We start from the raw sequence: 18057 nt of genomic DNA, 5'->3' as shown, positions 1-18057 counted from the left end.
TTTGGAATCTGCTTTTAGTCAACACATAAGGAAAGGGTGCACCGGTCCTGGAAATACTGCAATACCAGGTCAATGCGTGGAGTGGACAGAGCAAGCTCTATTTCCATCTCCCTGTTCTAAAAATCCATTTAATATATGGTCCCCAGATAGGGGACGTATCAGATATTAAACTGATAAGAACAGATACTACACTTGATCTTAGCCAAAAGGCCGAGAAGCGATAACCCGAACGGGCCGCGCGTTGCCCGAGCCTGCCCGATACTGCTGTTCAGCCCTTGCAGCGATTCAGCCTACTTCTAGGCAATTCCATGGGGCCCTGCAGGCTCACACACTCACAGCTACACGGGAGGTGAATAAAGGCCGGAGAGGAAGCCAGACAGGATTTGCTTCTTTTGCTTGCACCACAATGCAGTGCTGAAAGAGGAGGAATCTACATAAAAACGCCTTCCTGGCAACGCCCAAATGCCCTGCTGCCATGCAGATAAACACTGGCAGCGGCAGCAAGTGCATGCCCACAGCCACCCCTTGTTCCTTCACACCTTGTATCAGCTGTAATCCAGTCCAGTCCAGTGCTGCCTGCTGAGCAGCACTGACCAACACTGCCTGGGCCCAGGCTTTTATCTCTGAGGCCCCATTATGATGTCAGAAAGCTGGCTCTGGAATCCTGAGGGCTCCACTATGACACGTGCAAAGTTCCGTCTGAACTTTATATAAGACGGTGAGGCTCAGTCAGTCACTCAGTGTTGCCTGAGAGGGCAACACTGCAACAGCCGGCCGCCAGGCTGTCTTTTTTTTGCACAGCTAGTTGCCTCCAGGAGGCCACAAGAGGGAGACAAGGGACTGCAAAATGGAAAATAGGCATCCACCAACTTTACAGACAACTTCTCCTTGCTCCTACAACCTCCATCCTTGCACAGTTTGTTATTCTTCTAGGTAACATAGTAACAAATCCAAATTGCTGCTCTCTTTGTAGGCAAGCAAGGCTTTGTTGCAACTGCAATTCTTACTTCTTCTTGAAATGTAGGGACGACAGTACATTCCATCACATCCATCTAGTGTACACAGGTAGGTCCATTGTGGGGCAGGCGAGCGGGCGGGCTGCTTTATTGGCTGTTTGCTGTTCCCCTACTCCACTCCACTATTTGACTGTTGTGCTGCATCAATCAATCAATCAATCAATCAATCAATCAATCAATCAATCAATCAATCAGTGGCTGGCTCAGGTGCAGCTCTTTAACTTACCTAAAAGGGAGGGCGGAGAGAAGACAAGGAAGGTGAATGAGGTGTTCCAATGTGAAATGCCGGAAACACAGAAACACAGACGACACACAACAAGAGGTGGCAATCTATTCATTAATTGCATTTAATCAATGAGCTCATTATCACTCATGCATTGTCCAACAGGTGTTGAAATAATGGGATTAAAAGGGGAGATCCCTTCAGAAAGACAGAAACAATAGCAAAGACAAAAAACACTTTTGGAATCTGCTTTTAGTCAACACATAAGGAAAGGGTGCACCGGTCCTGGAAATACTGCAATACCAGGTCAATGCGTGGAGTGGACAGAGCAAGCTCTATTTCCATCTCCCTGTTCTAAAAATCCATTTAATATATGGTCCCCAGATAGGGGACGTATCAGATATTAAACTGATAAGAACAGATACTACACTTGATCTTAGCCAAAAGGCCGAGAAGCGATAACCCGAACGGGCCGCGCGTTGCCCGAGCCTGCCCGATACTGCTGTTCAGCCCTTGCAGCGATTCAGCCTACTTCTAGGCAATTCCATGGGGCCCTGCAGGCTCACACACTCACAGCTACACGGGAGGTGAATAAAGGCCGGAGAGGAAGCCAGACAGGATTTGCTTCTTTTGCTTGCACCACAATGCAGTGCTGAAAGAGGAGGAATCTACATAAAAACGCCTTCCTGGCAACGCCCAAATGCCCTGCTGCCATGCAGATAAACACTGGCAGCGGCAGCAAGTGCATGCCCACAGCCACCCCTTGTTCCTTCACACCTTGTATCAGCTGTAATCCAGTCCAGTCCAGTGCTGCCTGCTGAGCAGCACTGACCAACACTGCCTGGGCCCAGGCTTTTATCTCTGAGGCCCCATTATGATGTCAGAAAGCTGGCTCTGGAATCCTGAGGGCTCCACTATGACACGTGCAAAGTTCCGTCTGAACTTTATATAAGACGGTGAGGCTCAGTCAGTCACTCAGTGTTGCCTGAGAGGGCAACACTGCAACAGCCGGCCGCCAGGCTGTCTTTTTTTTGCACAGCTAGTTGCCTCCAGGAGGCCACAAGAGGGAGACAAGGGACTGCAAAATGGAAAATAGGCATCCACCAACTTTACAGACAACTTCTCCTTGCTCCTACAACCTCCATCCTTGCACAGTTTGTTATTCTTCTAGGTAACATAGTAACAAATCCAAATTGCTGCTCTCTTTGTAGGCAAGCAAGGCTTTGTTGCAACTGCAATTCTTACTTCTTCTTGAAATGTAGGGACGACAGTACATTCCATCACATCCATCTAGTGTACACAGGTAGGTCCATTGTGGCGGGCAGGCGAGCGGGCGGGCTGCTTTATTGGCTGTTTGCTGTTCCCCTACTCCACTCCACTATTTGACTGTTGTGCTGCATCAATCAATCAATCAATCAATCAATCAATCAATCAATCAATCAATCAATCAATCAATCAGTGGCTGGCTCAGGTGCAGCTCTTTAACTTACCTAAAAGGGAGGGCGGAGAGAAGACAAGGAAGGTGAATGAGGTGTTCCAATGTGAAATGCCGGAAACACAGAAACACAGACGACACACAACAAGAGGTGGCAATCTATTCATTAATTGCATTTAATCAATGAGCTCATTATCACTCATGCATTGTCCAACAGGTGTTGAAATAATGGGATTAAAAGGGGAGATCCCTTCAGAAAGACAGAAACAATAGCAAAGACAAAAAACACTTTTGGAATCTGCTTTTAGTCAACACATAAGGAAAGGGTGCACCGGTCCTGGAAATACTGCAATACCAGGTCAATGCGTGGAGTGGACAGAGCAAGCTCTATTTCCATCTCCCTGTTCTAAAAATCCATTTAATATATGGTCCCCAGATAGGGGACGTATCAGATATTAAACTGATAAGAACAGATACTACACTTGATCTTAGCCAAAAGGCCGAGAAGCGATAACCCGAACGGGCCGCGCGTTGCCCGAGCCTGCCCGATACTGCTGTTCAGCCCTTGCAGCGATTCAGCCTACTTCTAGGCAATTCCATGGGGCCCTGCAGGCTCACACACTCACAGCTACACGGGAGGTGAATAAAGGCCGGAGAGGAAGCCAGACAGGATTTGCTTCTTTTGCTTGCACCACAATGCAGTGCTGAAAGAGGAGGAATCTACATAAAAACGCCTTCCTGGCAACGCCCAAATGCCCTGCTGCCATGCAGATAAACACTGGCAGCGGCAGCAAGTGCATGCCCACAGCCACCCCTTGTTCCTTCACACCTTGTATCAGCTGTAATCCAGTCCAGTCCAGTGCTGCCTGCTGAGCAGCACTGACCAACACTGCCTGGGCCCAGGCTTTTATCTCTGAGGCCCCATTATGATGTCAGAAAGCTGGCTCTGGAATCCTGAGGGCTCCACTATGACACGTGCAAAGTTCCGTCTGAACTTTATATAAGACGGTGAGGCTCAGTCAGTCACTCAGTGTTGCCTGAGAGGGCAACACTGCAACAGCCGGCCGCCAGGCTGTCTTTTTTTTGCACAGCTAGTTGCCTCCAGGAGGCCACAAGAGGGAGCCAAGGGACTGCAAAATGGAAAATAGGCATCCACCAACTTTACAGACAACTTCTCCTTGCTCCTACAACCTCCATCCTTGCACAGTTTGTTATTCTTCTAGGTAACATAGTAACAAATCCAAATTGCTGCTCTCTTTGTAGGCAAGCAAGGCTTTGTTGCAACTGCAATTCTTACTTCTTCTTGAAATGTAGGGACGACAGTACATTCCATCACATCCATCTAGTGTACACAGGTAGGTCCATTGTGGCGGGCAGGCGAGCGGGCGGGCTGCTTTATTGGCTGTTTGCTGTTCCCCTACTCCACTCCACTATTTGACTGTTGTGCTGCATCAATCAATCAATCAATCAATCAATCAATCAATCAATCAATCAATCAATCAATCAATCAGTGGCTGGCTCAGGTGCAGCTCTTTAACTTACCTAAAAGGGAGGGCGGAGAGAAGACAAGGAAGGTGAATGAGGTGTTCCAATGTGAAATGCCGGAAACACAGAAACACAGACGACACACAACAAGAGGTGGCAATCTATTCATTAATTGCATTTAATCAATGAGCTCATTATCACTCATGCATTGTCCAACAGGTGTTGAAATAATGGGATTAAAAGGGGAGATCCCTTCAGAAAGACAGAAACAATAGCAAAGACAAAAAACACTTTTGGAATCTGCTTTTAGTCAACACATAAGGAAAGGGTGCACCGGTCCTGGAAATACTGCAATACCAGGTCAATGCGTGGAGTGGACAGAGCAAGCTCTATTTCCATCTCCCTGTTCTAAAAATCCATTTAATATATGGTCCCCAGATAGGGGACGTATCAGATATTAAACTGATAAGAACAGATACTACACTTGATCTTAGCCAAAAGGCCGAGAAGCGATAACCCGAACGGGCCGCGCGTTGCCCGAGCCTGCCCGATACTGCTGTTCAGCCCTTGCAGCGATTCAGCCTACTTCTAGGCAATTCCATGGGGCCCTGCAGGCTCACACACTCACAGCTACACGGGAGGTGAATAAAGGCCGGAGAGGAAGCCAGACAGGATTTGCTTCTTTTGCTTGCACCACAATGCAGTGCTGAAAGAGGAGGAATCTACATAAAAACGCCTTCCTGGCAACGCCCAAATGCCCTGCTGCCATGCAGATAAACACTGGCAGCGGCAGCAAGTGCATGCCCACAGCCACCCCTTGTTCCTTCACACCTTGTATCAGCTGTAATCCAGTCCAGTCCAGTGCTGCCTGCTGAGCAGCACTGACCAACACTGCCTGGGCCCAGGCTTTTATCTCTGAGGCCCCATTATGATGTCAGAAAGCTGGCTCTGGAATCCTGAGGGCTCCACTATGACACGTGCAAAGTTCCGTCTGAACTTTATATAAGACGGTGAGGCTCAGTCAGTCACTCAGTGTTGCCTGAGAGGGCAACACTGCAACAGCCGGCCGCCAGGCTGTCTTTTTTTTGCACAGCTAGTTGCCTCCAGGAGGCCACAAGAGGGAGCCAAGGGACTGCAAAATGGAAAATAGGCATCCACCAACTTTACAGACAACTTCTCCTTGCTCCTACAACCTCCATCCTTGCACAGTTTGTTATTCTTCTAGGTAACATAGTAACAAATCCAAATTGCTGCTCTCTTTGTAGGCAAGCAAGGCTTTGTTGCAACTGCAATTCTTACTTCTTCTTGAAATGTAGGGACGACAGTACATTCCATCACATCCATCTAGTGTACACAGGTAGGTCCATTGTGGCGGGCAGGCGAGCGGGCGGGCTGCTTTATTGGCTGTTTGCTGTTCCCCTACTCCACTCCACTATTTGACTGTTGTGCTGCATCAATCAATCAATCAATCAATCAATCAATCAATCAATCAATCAGTGGCTGGCTCAGGTGCAGCTCTTTAACTTACCTAAAAGGGAGGGCGGAGAGAAGACAAGGAAGGTGAATGAGGTGTTCCAATGTGAAATGCCGGAAACACAGAAACACAGACGACACACAACAAGAGGTGGCAATCTATTCATTAATTGCATTTAATCAATGAGCTCATTATCACTCATGCATTGTCCAACAGGTGTTGAAATAATGGGATTAAAAGGGGAGATCCCTTCAGAAAGACAGAAACAATAGCAAAGACAAAAAACACTTTTGGAATCTGCTTTTAGTCAACACATAAGGAAAGGGTGCACCGGTCCTGGAAATACTGCAATACCAGGTCAATGCGTGGAGTGGACAGAGCAAGCTCTATTTCCATCTCCCTGTTCTAAAAATCCATTTAATATATGGTCCCCAGATAGGGGACGTATCAGATATTAAACTGATAAGAACAGATACTACACTTGATCTTAGCCAAAAGGCCGAGAAGCGATAACCCGAACGGGCCGCGCGTTGCCCGAGCCTGCCCGATACTGCTGTTCAGCCCTTGCAGCGATTCAGCCTACTTCTAGGCAATTCCATGGGGCCCTGCAGGCTCACACACTCACAGCTACACGGGAGGTGAATAAAGGCCGGAGAGGAAGCCAGACAGGATTTGCTTCTTTTGCTTGCACCACAATGCAGTGCTGAAAGAGGAGGAATCTACATAAAAACGCCTTCCTGGCAACGCCCAAATGCCCTGCTGCCATGCAGATAAACACTGGCAGCGGCAGCAAGTGCATGCCCACAGCCACCCCTTGTTCCTTCACACCTTGTATCAGCTGTAATCCAGTCCAGTCCAGTGCTGCCTGCTGAGCAGCACTGACCAACACTGCCTGGGCCCAGGCTTTTATCTCTGAGGCCCCATTATGATGTCAGAAAGCTGGCTCTGGAATCCTGAGGGCTCCACTATGACACGTGCAAAGTTCCGTCTGAACTTTATATAAGACGGTGAGGCTCAGTCAGTCACTCAGTGTTGCCTGAGAGGGCAACACTGCAACAGCCGGCCACCAGGCTGTCTTTTTTTTGCACAGCTAGTTGCCTCCAGGAGGCCACAAGAGGGAGACAAGGGACTGCAAAATGGAAAATAGGCATCCACCAACTTTACAGACAACTTCTCCTTGCTCCTACAACCTCCATCCTTGCACAGTTTGTTATTCTTCTAGGTAACATAGTAACAAATCCAAATTGCTGCTCTCTTTGTAGGCAAGCAAGGCTTTGTTGCAACTGCAATTCTTACTTCTTCTTGAAATGTAGGGACGACAGTACATTCCATCACATCCATCTAGTGTACACAGGTAGGTCCATTGTGGCGGGCAGGCGAGCGGGCGGGCTGCTTTATTGGCTGTTTGCTGTTCCCCTACTCCACTCCAACTCCACTCCACTATTTGACTGTTGTGCTGCATCAATCAATCAATCAATCAATCAATCAATCAATCAATCAATCAGTGGCTGGCTCAGGTGCAGCTCTTTAACTTACCTAAAAGGGAGGGCGGAGAGAAGACAAGGAAGGTGAATGAGGTGTTCCAATGTGAAATGCCGGAAACACAGAAACACAGACGACACACAACAAGAGGTGGCAATCTATTCATTAATTGCATTTAATCAATGAGCTCATTATCACTCATGCATTGTCCAACAGGTGTTGAAATAATGGGATTAAAAGGGGAGATCCCTTCAGAAAGACAGAAACAATAGCAAAGACAAAAAACACTTTTGGAATCTGCTTTTAGTCAACACATAAGGAAAGGGTGCACCGGTCCTGGAAATACTGCAATACCAGGTCAATGCGTGGAGTGGACAGAGCAAGCTCTATTTCCATCTCCCTGTTCTAAAAATCCATTTAATATATGGTCCCCAGATAGGGGACGTATCAGATATTAAACTGATAAGAACAGATACTACACTTGATCTTAGCCAAAAGGCCGAGAAGCGATAACCCGAACGGGCCGCGCGTTGCCCGAGCCTGCCCGATACTGCTGTTCAGCCCTTGCAGCGATTCAGCCTACTTCTAGGCAATTCCATGGGGCCCTGCAGGCTCACACACTCACAGCTACACGGGAGGTGAATAAAGGCCGGAGAGGAAGCCAGACAGGATTTGCTTCTTTTGCTTGCACCACAATGCAGTGCTGAAAGAGGAGGAATCTACATAAAAACGCCTTCCTGGCAACGCCCAAATGCCCTGCTGCCATGCAGATAAACACTGGCAGCGGCAGCAAGTGCATGCCCACAGCCACCCCTTGTTCCTTCACACCTTGTATCAGCTGTAATCCAGTCCAGTCCAGTGCTGCCTGCTGAGCAGCACTGACCAACACTGCCTGGGCCCAGGCTTTTATCTCTGAGGCCCCATTATGATGTCAGAAAGCTGGCTCTGGAATCCTGAGGGCTCCACTATGACACGTGCAAAGTTCCGTCTGAACTTTATATAAGACGGTGAGGCTCAGTCAGTCACTCAGTGTTGCCTGAGAGGGCAACACTGCAACAGCCGGCCGCCAGGCTGTCTTTTTTTTGCACAGCTAGTTGCCTCCAGGAGGCCACAAGAGGGAGACAAGGGACTGCAAAATGGAAAATAGGCATCCACCAACTTTACAGACAACTTCTCCTTGCTCCTACAACCTCCATCCTTGCACAGTTTGTTATTCTTCTAGGTAACATAGTAACAAATCCAAATTGCTGCTCTCTTTGTAGGCAAGCAAGGCTTTGTTGCAACTGCAATTCTTACTTCTTCTTGAAATGTAGGGACGACAGTACATTCCATCACATCCATCTAGTGTACACAGGTAGGTCCATTGTGGCGGGCAGGCGAGCGGGCGGGCTGCTTTATTGGCTGTTTGCTGTTCCCCTACTCCACTCCACTATTTGACTGTTGTGCTGCAATCAATCAATCAATCAATCAATCAATCAATCAATCAATCAATCAATCAGTGGCTGGCTCAGGTGCAGCTCTTTAACTTACCTAAAAGGGAGGGCGGAGAGAAGACAAGGAAGGTGAATGAGGTGTTCCAATGTGAAATGCCGGAAACACAGAAACACAGACGACACACAACAAGAGGTGGCAATCTATTCATTAATTGCATTTAATCAATGAGCTCATTATCACTCATGCATTGTCCAACAGGTGTTGAAATAATGGGATTAAAAGGGGAGATCCCTTCAGAAAGACAGAAACAATAGCAAAGACAAAAAACACTTTTGGAATCTGCTTTTAGTCAACACATAAGGAAAGGGTGCACCGGTCCTGGAAATACTGCAATACCAGGTCAATGCGTGGAGTGGACAGAGCAAGCTCTATTTCCATCTCCCTGTTCTAAAAATCCATTTAATATATGGTCCCCAGATAGGGGACGTATCAGATATTAAACTGATAAGAACAGATACTACACTTGATCTTAGCCAAAAGGCCGAGAAGCGATAACCCGAACGGGCCGCGCGTTGCCCGAGCCTGCCCGATACTGCTGTTCAGCCCTTGCAGCGATTCAGCCTACTTCTAGGCAATTCCATGGGGCCCTGCAGGCTCACACACTCACAGCTACACGGGAGGTGAATAAAGGCCGGAGAGGAAGCCAGACAGGATTTGCTTCTTTTGCTTGCACCACAATGCAGTGCTGAAAGAGGAGGAATCTACATAAAAACGCCTTCCTGGCAACGCCCAAATGCCCTGCTGCCATGCAGATAAACACTGGCAGCGGCAGCAAGTGCATGCCCACAGCCACCCCTTGTTCCTTCACACCTTGTATCAGCTGTAATCCAGTCCAGTCCAGTGCTGCCTGCTGAGCAGCACTGACCAACACTGCCTGGGCCCAGGCTTTTATCTCTGAGGCCCCATTATGATGTCAGAAAGCTGGCTCTGGAATCCTGAGGGCTCCACTATGACACGTGCAAAGTTCCGTCTGAACTTTATATAAGACGGTGAGGCTCAGTCAGTCACTCAGTGTTGCCTGAGAGGGCAACACTGCAACAGCCGGCCGCCAGGCTGTCTTTTTTTTGCACAGCTAGTTGCCTCCAGGAGGCCACAAGAGGGAGACAAGGGACTGCAAAATGGAAAATAGGCATCCACCAACTTTACAGACAACTTCTCCTTGCTCCTACAACCTCCATCCTTGCACAGTTTGTTATTCTTCTAGGTAACATAGTAACAAATCCAAATTGCTGCTCTCTTTGTAGGCAAGCAAGGCTTTGTTGCAACTGCAATTCTTACTTCTTCTTGAAATGTAGGGACGACCGTACATTCCATCACATCCATCTAGTGTACACAGGTAGGTCCATTGTGGCGGGCAGGCGAGCGGGCGGGCTGCTTTATTGGCTGTTTGCTGTTCCCCTACTCCACTCCACTATTTGACTGTTGTGCTGCATCAATCAATCAATCAATCAATCAATCAATCAATCAATCAATCAATCAATCAGTGGCTGGCTCAGGTGCAGCTCTTTAACTTACCTAAAAGGGAGGGCGGAGAGAAGACAAGGAAGGTGAATGAGGTGTTCCAATGTGAAATGCCGGAAACACAGAAACACAGACGACACACAACAAGAGGTGGCAATCTATTCATTAATTGCATTTAATCAATGAGCTCATTATCACTCATGCATTGTCCAACAGGTGTTGAAATAATGGGATTAAAAGGGGAGATCCCTTCAGAAAGACAGAAACAATAGCAAAGACAAAAAACACTTTTGGAATCTGCTTTTAGTCAACACATAAGGAAAGGGTGCACCGGTCCTGGAAATACTGCAATACCAGGTCAATGCGTGGAGTGGACAGAGCAAGCTCTATTTCCATCTCCCTGTTCTAAAAATCCATTTAATATATGGTCCCCAGATAGGGGACGTATCAGATATTAAACTGATAAGAACAGATACTACACTTGATCTTAGCCAAAAGGCCGAGAAGCGATAACCCGAACGGGCCGCGCGTTGCCCGAGCCTGCCCGATACTGCTGTTCAGCCCTTGCAGCGATTCAGCCTACTTCTAGGCAATTCCATGGGGCCCTGCAGGCTCACACACTCACAGCTACACGGGAGGTGAATAAAGGCCGGAGAGGAAGCCAGACAGGATTTGCTTCTTTTGCTTGCACCACAATGCAGTGCTGAAAGAGGAGGAATCTACATAAAAACGCCTTCCTGGCAACGCCCAAATGCCCTGCTGCCATGCAGATAAACACTGGCAGCGGCAGCAAGTGCATGCCCACAGCCACCCCTTGTTCCTTCACACCTTGTATCAGCTGTAATCCAGTCCAGTCCAGTGCTGCCTGCTGAGCAGCACTGACCAACACTGCCTGGGCCCAGGCTTTTATCTCTGAGGCCCCATTATGATGTCAGAAAGCTGGCTCTGGAATCCTGAGGGCTCCACTATGACACGTGCAAAGTTCCGTCTGAACTTTATATAAGACGGTGAGGCTCAGTCAGTCACTCAGTGTTGCCTGAGAGGGCAACACTGCAACAGCCGGCCGCCAGGCTGTCTTTTTTTTGCACAGCTAGTTGCCTCCAGGAGGCCACAAGAGGGAGACAAGGGACTGCAAAATGGAAAATAGGCATCCACCAACTTTACAGACAACTTCTCCTTGCTCCTACAACCTCCATCCTTGCACAGTTTGTTATTCTTCTAGGTAACATAGTAACAAATCCAAATTGCTGCTCTCTTTGTAGGCAAGCAAGGCTTTGTTGCAACTGCAATTCTTACTTCTTCTTGAAATGTAGGGACGACAGTACATTCCATCACATCCATCTAGTGTACACAGGTAGGTCCATTGTGGCGGGCAGGCGAGCGGGCGGGCTGCTTTATTGGCTGTTTGCTGTTCCCCTACTCCACTCCACTATTTGACTGTTGTGCTGCATCAATCAATCAATCAATCAATCAATCAATCAATCAATCAATCAATCAATCAATCAATCAGTGGCTGGCTCAGGTGCAGCTCTTTAACTTACCTAAAAGGGAGGGCGGAGAGAAGACAAGGAAGGTGAATGAGGTGTTCCAATGTGAAATGCCGGAAACACAGAAACACAGACGACACACAACAAGAGGTGGCAATCTATTCATTAATTGCATTTAATCAATGAGCTCATTATCACTCATGCATTGTCCAACAGGTGTTGAAATAATGGGATTAAAAGGGGAGATCCCTTCAGAAAGACAGAAACAATAGCAAAGACAAAAAACACTTTTGGAATCTGCTTTTAGTCAACACATAAGGAAAGGGTGCACCGGTCCTGGAAATACTGCAATACCAGGTCAATGCGTGGAGTGGACAGAGCAAGCTCTATTTCCATCTCCCTGTTCTAAAAATCCATTTAATATATGGTCCCCAGATAGGGGACGTATCAGATATTAAACTGATAAGAACAGATACTACACTTGATCTTAGCCAAAAGGCCGAGAAGCGATAACCCGAACGGGCCGCGCGTTGCCCGAGCCTGCCCGATACTGCTGTTCAGCCCTTGCAGCGATTCAGCCTACTTCTAGGCAATTCCATGGGGCCCTGCAGGCTCACACACTCACAGCTACACGGGAGGTGAATAAAGGCCGGAGAGGAAGCCAGACAGGAATGCTTCTTTTGCTTGCACCACAATGCAGTGCTGAAAGAGGAGGAATCTACATAAAAACGCCTTCCTGGCAACGCCCAAATGCCCTGCTGCCATGCAGATAAACACTGGCAGCGGCAGCAAGTGCATGCCCACAGCCACCCCTTGTTCCTTCACACCTTGTATCAGCTGTAATCCAGTCCAGTCCAGTGCTGCCTGCTGAGCAGCACTGACCAACACTGCCTGGGCCCAGGCTTTTATCTCTGAGGCCCCATTATGATGTCAGAAAGCTGGCTCTGGAATCCTGAGGGCTCCACTATGACACGTGCAAAGTTCCGTCTGAACTTTATATAAGACGGTGAGGCTCAGTCAGTCACTCAGTGTTGCCTGAGAGGGCAACACTGCAACAGCCGGCCGCCAGGCTGTCTTTTTTTTGCACAGCTAGTTGCCTCCAGGAGGCCACAAGAGGGAGACAAGGGACTGCAAAATGGAAAATAGGCATCCACCAACTTTACAGACAACTTCTCCTTGCTCCTACAACCTCCATCCTTGCACAGTTTGTTATTCTTCTAGGTAACATAGTAACAAATCCAAATTGCTGCTCTCTTTGTAGGCAAGCAAGGCTTTGTTGCAACTGCAATTCTTACTTCTTCTTGAAATGTAGGGACGACAGTACATTCCATCACATCCATCTAGTGTACACAGGTAGGTCCATTGTGGCGGGCAGGCGAGCGGGCGGGCTGCTTTATTGGCTGTTTGCTGTTCCCCTACTCCACTCCACTATTTGACTGTTGTGCTGCATCAATCAATCAATCAATCAATCAATCAATCAATCAATCAATCAATCAATCAATCAATCAGTGGCTGGCTCAGGTGCAGCTCTTTAACTTACCTAAAAGGGAGGGCGGAGAGAAGACAAGGAAGGTGAATGAGGTGTTCCAATGTGAAATGCCGGAAACACAGAAACACAGACGACACACAACAAGAGGTGGCAATCTATTCATTAATTGCATTTAATCAATGAGCTCATTATCACTCATGCATTGTCCAACAGGTGTTGAAATAATGGGATTAAAAGGGGAGATCCCTTCAGAAAGACAGAAACAATAGCAAAGACAAAAAACACTTTTGGAATCTGCTTTTAGTCAACACATAAGGAAAGGGTGCACCGGTCCTGGAAATACTGCAATACCAGGTCAATGCGTGGAGTGGACAGAGCAAGCTCTATTTCCATCTCCCTGTTCTAAAAATCCATTTAATATATGGTCCCCAGATAGGGGACGTATCAGATATTAAACTGATAAGAACAGATACTACACTTGATCTTAGCCAAAAGGCCGAGAAGCGATAACCCGAACGTTGCCCGAGCCTGCCCGATACTGCTGTTCAGCCCTTGCAGCGATTCAGCCTACTTCTAGGCAATTCCATGGGGCCCTGCAGGCTCACACACTCACAGCTACACGGGAGGTGAATAAAGGCCGGAGAGGAAGCCAGACAGGATTTGCTTCTTTTGCTTGCACCACAATGCAGTGCTGAAAGAGGAGGAATCTACATAAAAACGCCTTCCTGGCAACGCCCAAATGCCCTGCTGCCATGCAGATAAACACTGGCAGCGGCAGCAAGTGCATGCCCACAGCCACCCCTTGTTCCTTCACACCTTGTATCAGCTGTAATCCAGTCCAGTCCAGTGCTGCCTGCTGAGCAGCACTGACCAACACTGCCTGGGCCCAGGCTTTTATCTCTGAGGCCCCATTATGATGTCAGAAAGCTGGCTCTGGAATCCTGAGGGCTCCACTATGACACGTGCAAAGTTCCGTCTGAACTTTATATAAGACGGTGAGGCTCAGTCAGTCACTCAGTGTTGCCTGAGAGGGCAACACTGCAACAGCCGGCCGCCAGGCTGTCTTTTTTTTGCACAGCTAGTTGCCTCCAGGAGGCCACAAGAGGGAGACAAGGGACTGCAAAATGGAAAATAGGCATCCACCAACTTTACAGACAACTTCTCCTTGCTCCTACAACCTCCATCCTTGCACAGTTTGTTATTCTTCTAGGTAACATAGTAACAAATCCAAATTGCTGCTCTCTTTGTAGGCAAGCAAGGCTTTGTTGCAACTGCAATTCTTACTTCTTCTTGAAATGTAGGGACGACAGTACATTCCATCACATCCATCTAGTGTACACAGGTAGGTCCATTGTGGCGGGCAGGCGAGCGGGCGGGCTGCTTTATTGGCTGTTTGCTGTTCCCCTACTCCACTCCACTATTTGACTGTTGTGCTGCATCAATCAATCAATCAAACAATCAATCAATCAATCAATCAATCAATCAATCAATCAATCAATCAGTGGCTGGCTCAGGTGCAGCTCTTTAACTTACCTAAAAGGGAGGGCGGAGAGAAGACAAGGAAGGTGAATGAGGTGTTCCAATGTGAAATGCCGGAAACACAGAAACACAGACGACACACAACAAGAGGTGGCAATCTATTCATTAATTGCATTTAATCAATGAGCTCATTATCACTCATGCATTGTCCAACAGGTGTTGAAATAATGGGATTAAAAGGGGAGATCCCTTCAGAAAGACAGAAACAATAGCAAAGACAAAAAACACTTTTGGAATCTGCTTTTAGTCAACACATAAGGAAAGGGTGCACCGGTCCTGGAAATACTGCAATACCAGGTCAATGCGTGGAGTGGACAGAGCAAGCTCTATTTCCATCTCCCTGTTCTAAAAATCCATTTAATATATGGTCCCCAGATAGGGGACGTATCAGATATTAAACTGATAAGAACAGATACTACACTTGATCTTAGCCAAAAGGCCGAGAAGCGATAACCCGAACGGGCCGCGCGTTGCCCGAGCCTGCCCGATACTGCTGTTCAGCCCTTGCAGCGATTCAGCCTACTTCTAGGCAATTCCATGGGGCCCTGCAGGCTCACACACTCACAGCTACACGGGAGGTGAATAAAGGCCGGAGAGGAAGCCAGACAGGATTTGCTTCTTTTGCTTGCACCACAATGCAGTGCTGAAAGAGGAGGAATCTACATAAAAACGCCTTCCTGGCAACGCCCAAATGCCCTGCTGCCATGCAGATAAACACTGGCAGCGGCAGCAAGTGCATGCCCACAGCCACCCCTTGTTCCTTCACACCTTGTATCAGCTGTAATCCAGTCCAGTCCAGTGCTGCCTGCTGAGCAGCACTGACCAACACTGCCTGGGCCCAGGCTTTTATCTCTGAGGCCCCATTATGATGTCAGAAAGCTGGCTCTGGAATCCTGAGGGCTCCACTATGACACGTGCAAAGTTCCGTCTGAACTTTATATAAGACGGTGAGGCTCAGTCAGTCACTCAGTGTTGCCTGAGAGGGCAACACTGCAACAGCCGGCCGCCAGGCTGTCTTTTTTTTGCACAGCTAGTTGCCTCCAGGAGGCCACAAGAGGGAGACAAGGGACTGCAAAATGGAAAATAGGCATCCACCAACTTTACAGACAACTTCTCCTTGCTCCTACAACCTCCATCCTTGCACAGTTTGTTATTCTTCTAGGTAACATAGTAACAAATCCAAATTGCTGCTCTCTTTGTAGGCAAGCAAGGCTTTGTTGCAACTGCAATTCTTACTTCTTCTTGAAATGTAGGGACGACAGTACATTCCATCACATCCATCTAGTGTACACAGGTAGGTCCATTGTGGCGGGCAGGCGAGCGGGCGGGCTGCTTTATTGGCTGTTTGCTGTTCCCCTACTCCACTCCACTATTTGACTGTTGTGCTGCATCAATCAATCAATCAATCAATCAATCAATCAATCAATCAATCAATCAATCAATCAATCAATCAGTGGCTGGCTCAGGTGCAGCTCTTTAACTTACCTAAAAGGGAGGGCGGAGAGAAGACAAGGAAGGTGAATGAGGTGTTCCAATGTGAAATGCCGGAAACACAGAAACACAGACGACACACAACAAGAGGTGGCAATCTATTCATTAATTGCATTTAATCAATGAGCTCATTATCACTCATGCATTGTCCAACAGGTGTTGAAATAATGGGATTAAAAGGGGAGATCCCTTCAGAAAGACAGAAACAATAGCAAAGACAAAAAACACTTTTGGAATCTGCTTTTAGTCAACACATAAGGAAAGGGTGCACCGGTCCTGGAAATACTGCAATACCAGGTCAATGCGTGGAGTGGACAGAGCAAGCTCTATTTCCATCTCCCTGTTCTAAAAATCCATTTAATATATGGTCCCCAGATAGGGGACGTATCAGATATTAAACTGATAAGAACAGATACTACACTTGATCTTAGCCAAAAGGCCGAGAAGCGATAACCCGAACGGGCCGCGCGTTGCCCGAGCCTGCCCGATACTGCTGTTCAGCCCTTGCAGCGATTCAGCCTACTTCTAGGCAATTCCATGGGGCCCTGCAGGCTCACACACTCACAGCTACACGGGAGGTGAATAAAGGCCGGAGAGGAAGCCACACAGGATTTGCTTCTTTTGCTTGCACCACAATGCAGTGCTGAAAGAGGAGGAATCTACATAAAAACGCCTTCCTGGCAACGCCCAAATGCCCTGCTGCCATGCAGATAAACACTGGCAGCGGCAGCAAGTGCATGCCCACAGCCACCCCTTGTTCCTTCACACCTTGTATCAGCTGTAATCCAGTCCAGTCCAGTGCTGCCTGCTGAGCAGCACTGACCAACACTGCCTGGGCCCAGGCTTTTATCTCTGAGGCCCCATTATGATGTCAGAAAGCTGGCTCTGGAATCCTGAGGGCTCCACTATGACACGTGCAAAGTTCCGTCTGAACTTTATATAAGACGGTGAGGCTCAGTCAGTCACTCAGTGTTGCCTGAGAGGGCAACACTGCAACAGCCGGCCGCCAGGCTGTCTTTTTTTTGCACAGCTAGTTGCCTCCAGGAGGCCACAAGAGGGAGACAAGGGACTGCAAAATGGAAAATAGGCATCCACCAACTTTACAGACAACTTCTCCTTGCTCCTACAACCTCCATCCTTGCACAGTTTGTTATTCTTCTAGGTAACATAGTAACAAATCCAAATTGCTGCTCTCTTTGTAGGCAAGCAAGGCTTTGTTGCAACTGCAATTCTTACTTCTTCTTGAAATGTAGGGACGACCGTACATTCCATCACATCCATCTAGTGTACACAGGTAGGTCCATTGTGGCGGGCAGGCGAGCGGGCGGGCTGCTTTATTGGCTGTTTGCTGTTCCCCTACTCCACTCCACTATTTGACTGTTGTGCTGCATCAATCAATCAATCAATCAATCAATCAATCAATCAATCAATCAATCAGTGGCTGGCTCAGGTGCAGCTCTTTAACTTACCTAAAAGGGAGGGCGGAGAGAAGACAAGGAAGGTGAATGAGGTGTTCCAATGTGAAATGCCGGAAACACAGAAACACAGACGACACACAACAAGAGGTGGCAATCTATTCATTAATTGCATTTAATCAATGAGCTCATTATCACTCATGCATTGTCCAACAGGTGTTGAAATAATGGGATTAAAAGGGGAGATCCCTTCAGAAAGACAGAAACAATAGCAAAGACAAAAAACACTTTTGGAATCTGCTTTTAGTCAACACATAAGGAAAGGGTGCACCGGTCCTGGAAATACTGCAATACCAGGTCAATGCGTGGAGTGGACAGAGCAAGCTCTATTTCCATCTCCCTGTTCTAAAAATCCATTTAATATATGGTCCCCAGATAGGGGACGTATCAGATATTAAACTGATAAGAACAGATACTACACTTGATCTTAGCCAAAAGGCCGAGAAGCGATAACCCGAACGGGCCGCGCGTTGCCCGAGCCTGCCCGATACTGCTGTTCAGCCCTT

At 47.7% G+C, this 18057-nt stretch overlaps 13 non-coding genes across 13 annotated transcripts; all 13 read right to left on the bottom strand.

The window, feature by feature from the left end:
* Window positions 1-31: 31 nt before the first annotated feature.
* On the bottom strand, window positions 32-222 carry LOC142718160 (U2 spliceosomal RNA). The gene has a single exon (XR_012872294.1). It is a non-coding gene; the product is annotated as a U2 spliceosomal RNA (small nuclear RNA).
* Window positions 223-1508: 1286 nt separating this feature from the next.
* LOC142718159 (U2 spliceosomal RNA) lies at window positions 1509-1699 on the bottom strand. The gene has a single exon (XR_012872293.1). It is a non-coding gene; the product is annotated as a U2 spliceosomal RNA (small nuclear RNA).
* Window positions 1700-2995: 1296 nt separating this feature from the next.
* Window positions 2996-3186, bottom strand: LOC142718158 (U2 spliceosomal RNA). Its single transcript, XR_012872291.1, has one exon. It is a non-coding gene; the product is annotated as a U2 spliceosomal RNA (small nuclear RNA).
* Window positions 3187-4482: 1296 nt separating this feature from the next.
* Window positions 4483-4673, bottom strand: LOC142718157 (U2 spliceosomal RNA). Its single transcript, XR_012872290.1, has one exon. It is a non-coding gene; the product is annotated as a U2 spliceosomal RNA (small nuclear RNA).
* Window positions 4674-5953: 1280 nt separating this feature from the next.
* Window positions 5954-6144, bottom strand: LOC142718156 (U2 spliceosomal RNA). Its single transcript, XR_012872289.1, has one exon. It is a non-coding gene; the product is annotated as a U2 spliceosomal RNA (small nuclear RNA).
* Window positions 6145-7435: 1291 nt separating this feature from the next.
* Window positions 7436-7626, bottom strand: LOC142718153 (U2 spliceosomal RNA). Its single transcript, XR_012872287.1, has one exon. It is a non-coding gene; the product is annotated as a U2 spliceosomal RNA (small nuclear RNA).
* Window positions 7627-8911: 1285 nt separating this feature from the next.
* LOC142718152 (U2 spliceosomal RNA) lies at window positions 8912-9102 on the bottom strand. Its single transcript, XR_012872286.1, has one exon. It is a non-coding gene; the product is annotated as a U2 spliceosomal RNA (small nuclear RNA).
* Window positions 9103-10390: 1288 nt separating this feature from the next.
* On the bottom strand, window positions 10391-10581 carry LOC142718151 (U2 spliceosomal RNA). Its single transcript, XR_012872285.1, has one exon. It is a non-coding gene; the product is annotated as a U2 spliceosomal RNA (small nuclear RNA).
* Window positions 10582-11877: 1296 nt separating this feature from the next.
* On the bottom strand, window positions 11878-12068 carry LOC142718150 (U2 spliceosomal RNA). Its single transcript, XR_012872284.1, has one exon. It is a non-coding gene; the product is annotated as a U2 spliceosomal RNA (small nuclear RNA).
* A 1295-nt stretch (window positions 12069-13363) lies between these two features.
* Window positions 13364-13554, bottom strand: LOC142718149 (U2 spliceosomal RNA). Its single transcript, XR_012872283.1, has one exon. It is a non-coding gene; the product is annotated as a U2 spliceosomal RNA (small nuclear RNA).
* A 1291-nt stretch (window positions 13555-14845) lies between these two features.
* LOC142718148 (U2 spliceosomal RNA) lies at window positions 14846-15036 on the bottom strand. The gene has a single exon (XR_012872282.1). It is a non-coding gene; the product is annotated as a U2 spliceosomal RNA (small nuclear RNA).
* A 1300-nt stretch (window positions 15037-16336) lies between these two features.
* LOC142718147 (U2 spliceosomal RNA) lies at window positions 16337-16527 on the bottom strand. Its single transcript, XR_012872280.1, has one exon. It is a non-coding gene; the product is annotated as a U2 spliceosomal RNA (small nuclear RNA).
* A 1284-nt stretch (window positions 16528-17811) lies between these two features.
* On the bottom strand, window positions 17812-18002 carry LOC142718146 (U2 spliceosomal RNA). Its single transcript, XR_012872279.1, has one exon. It is a non-coding gene; the product is annotated as a U2 spliceosomal RNA (small nuclear RNA).
* Window positions 18003-18057: the final 55 nt, after the last annotated feature.

This window comes from Rhinoderma darwinii, unplaced genomic scaffold, assembly GCF_050947455.1.
Source record: "Rhinoderma darwinii isolate aRhiDar2 unplaced genomic scaffold, aRhiDar2.hap1 Scaffold_461, whole genome shotgun sequence".
Lineage (NCBI taxonomy): Eukaryota > Metazoa > Chordata > Amphibia > Anura > Rhinodermatidae > Rhinoderma > Rhinoderma darwinii.
This window is presented reverse-complemented; position numbering and strand designations above follow the sequence as displayed.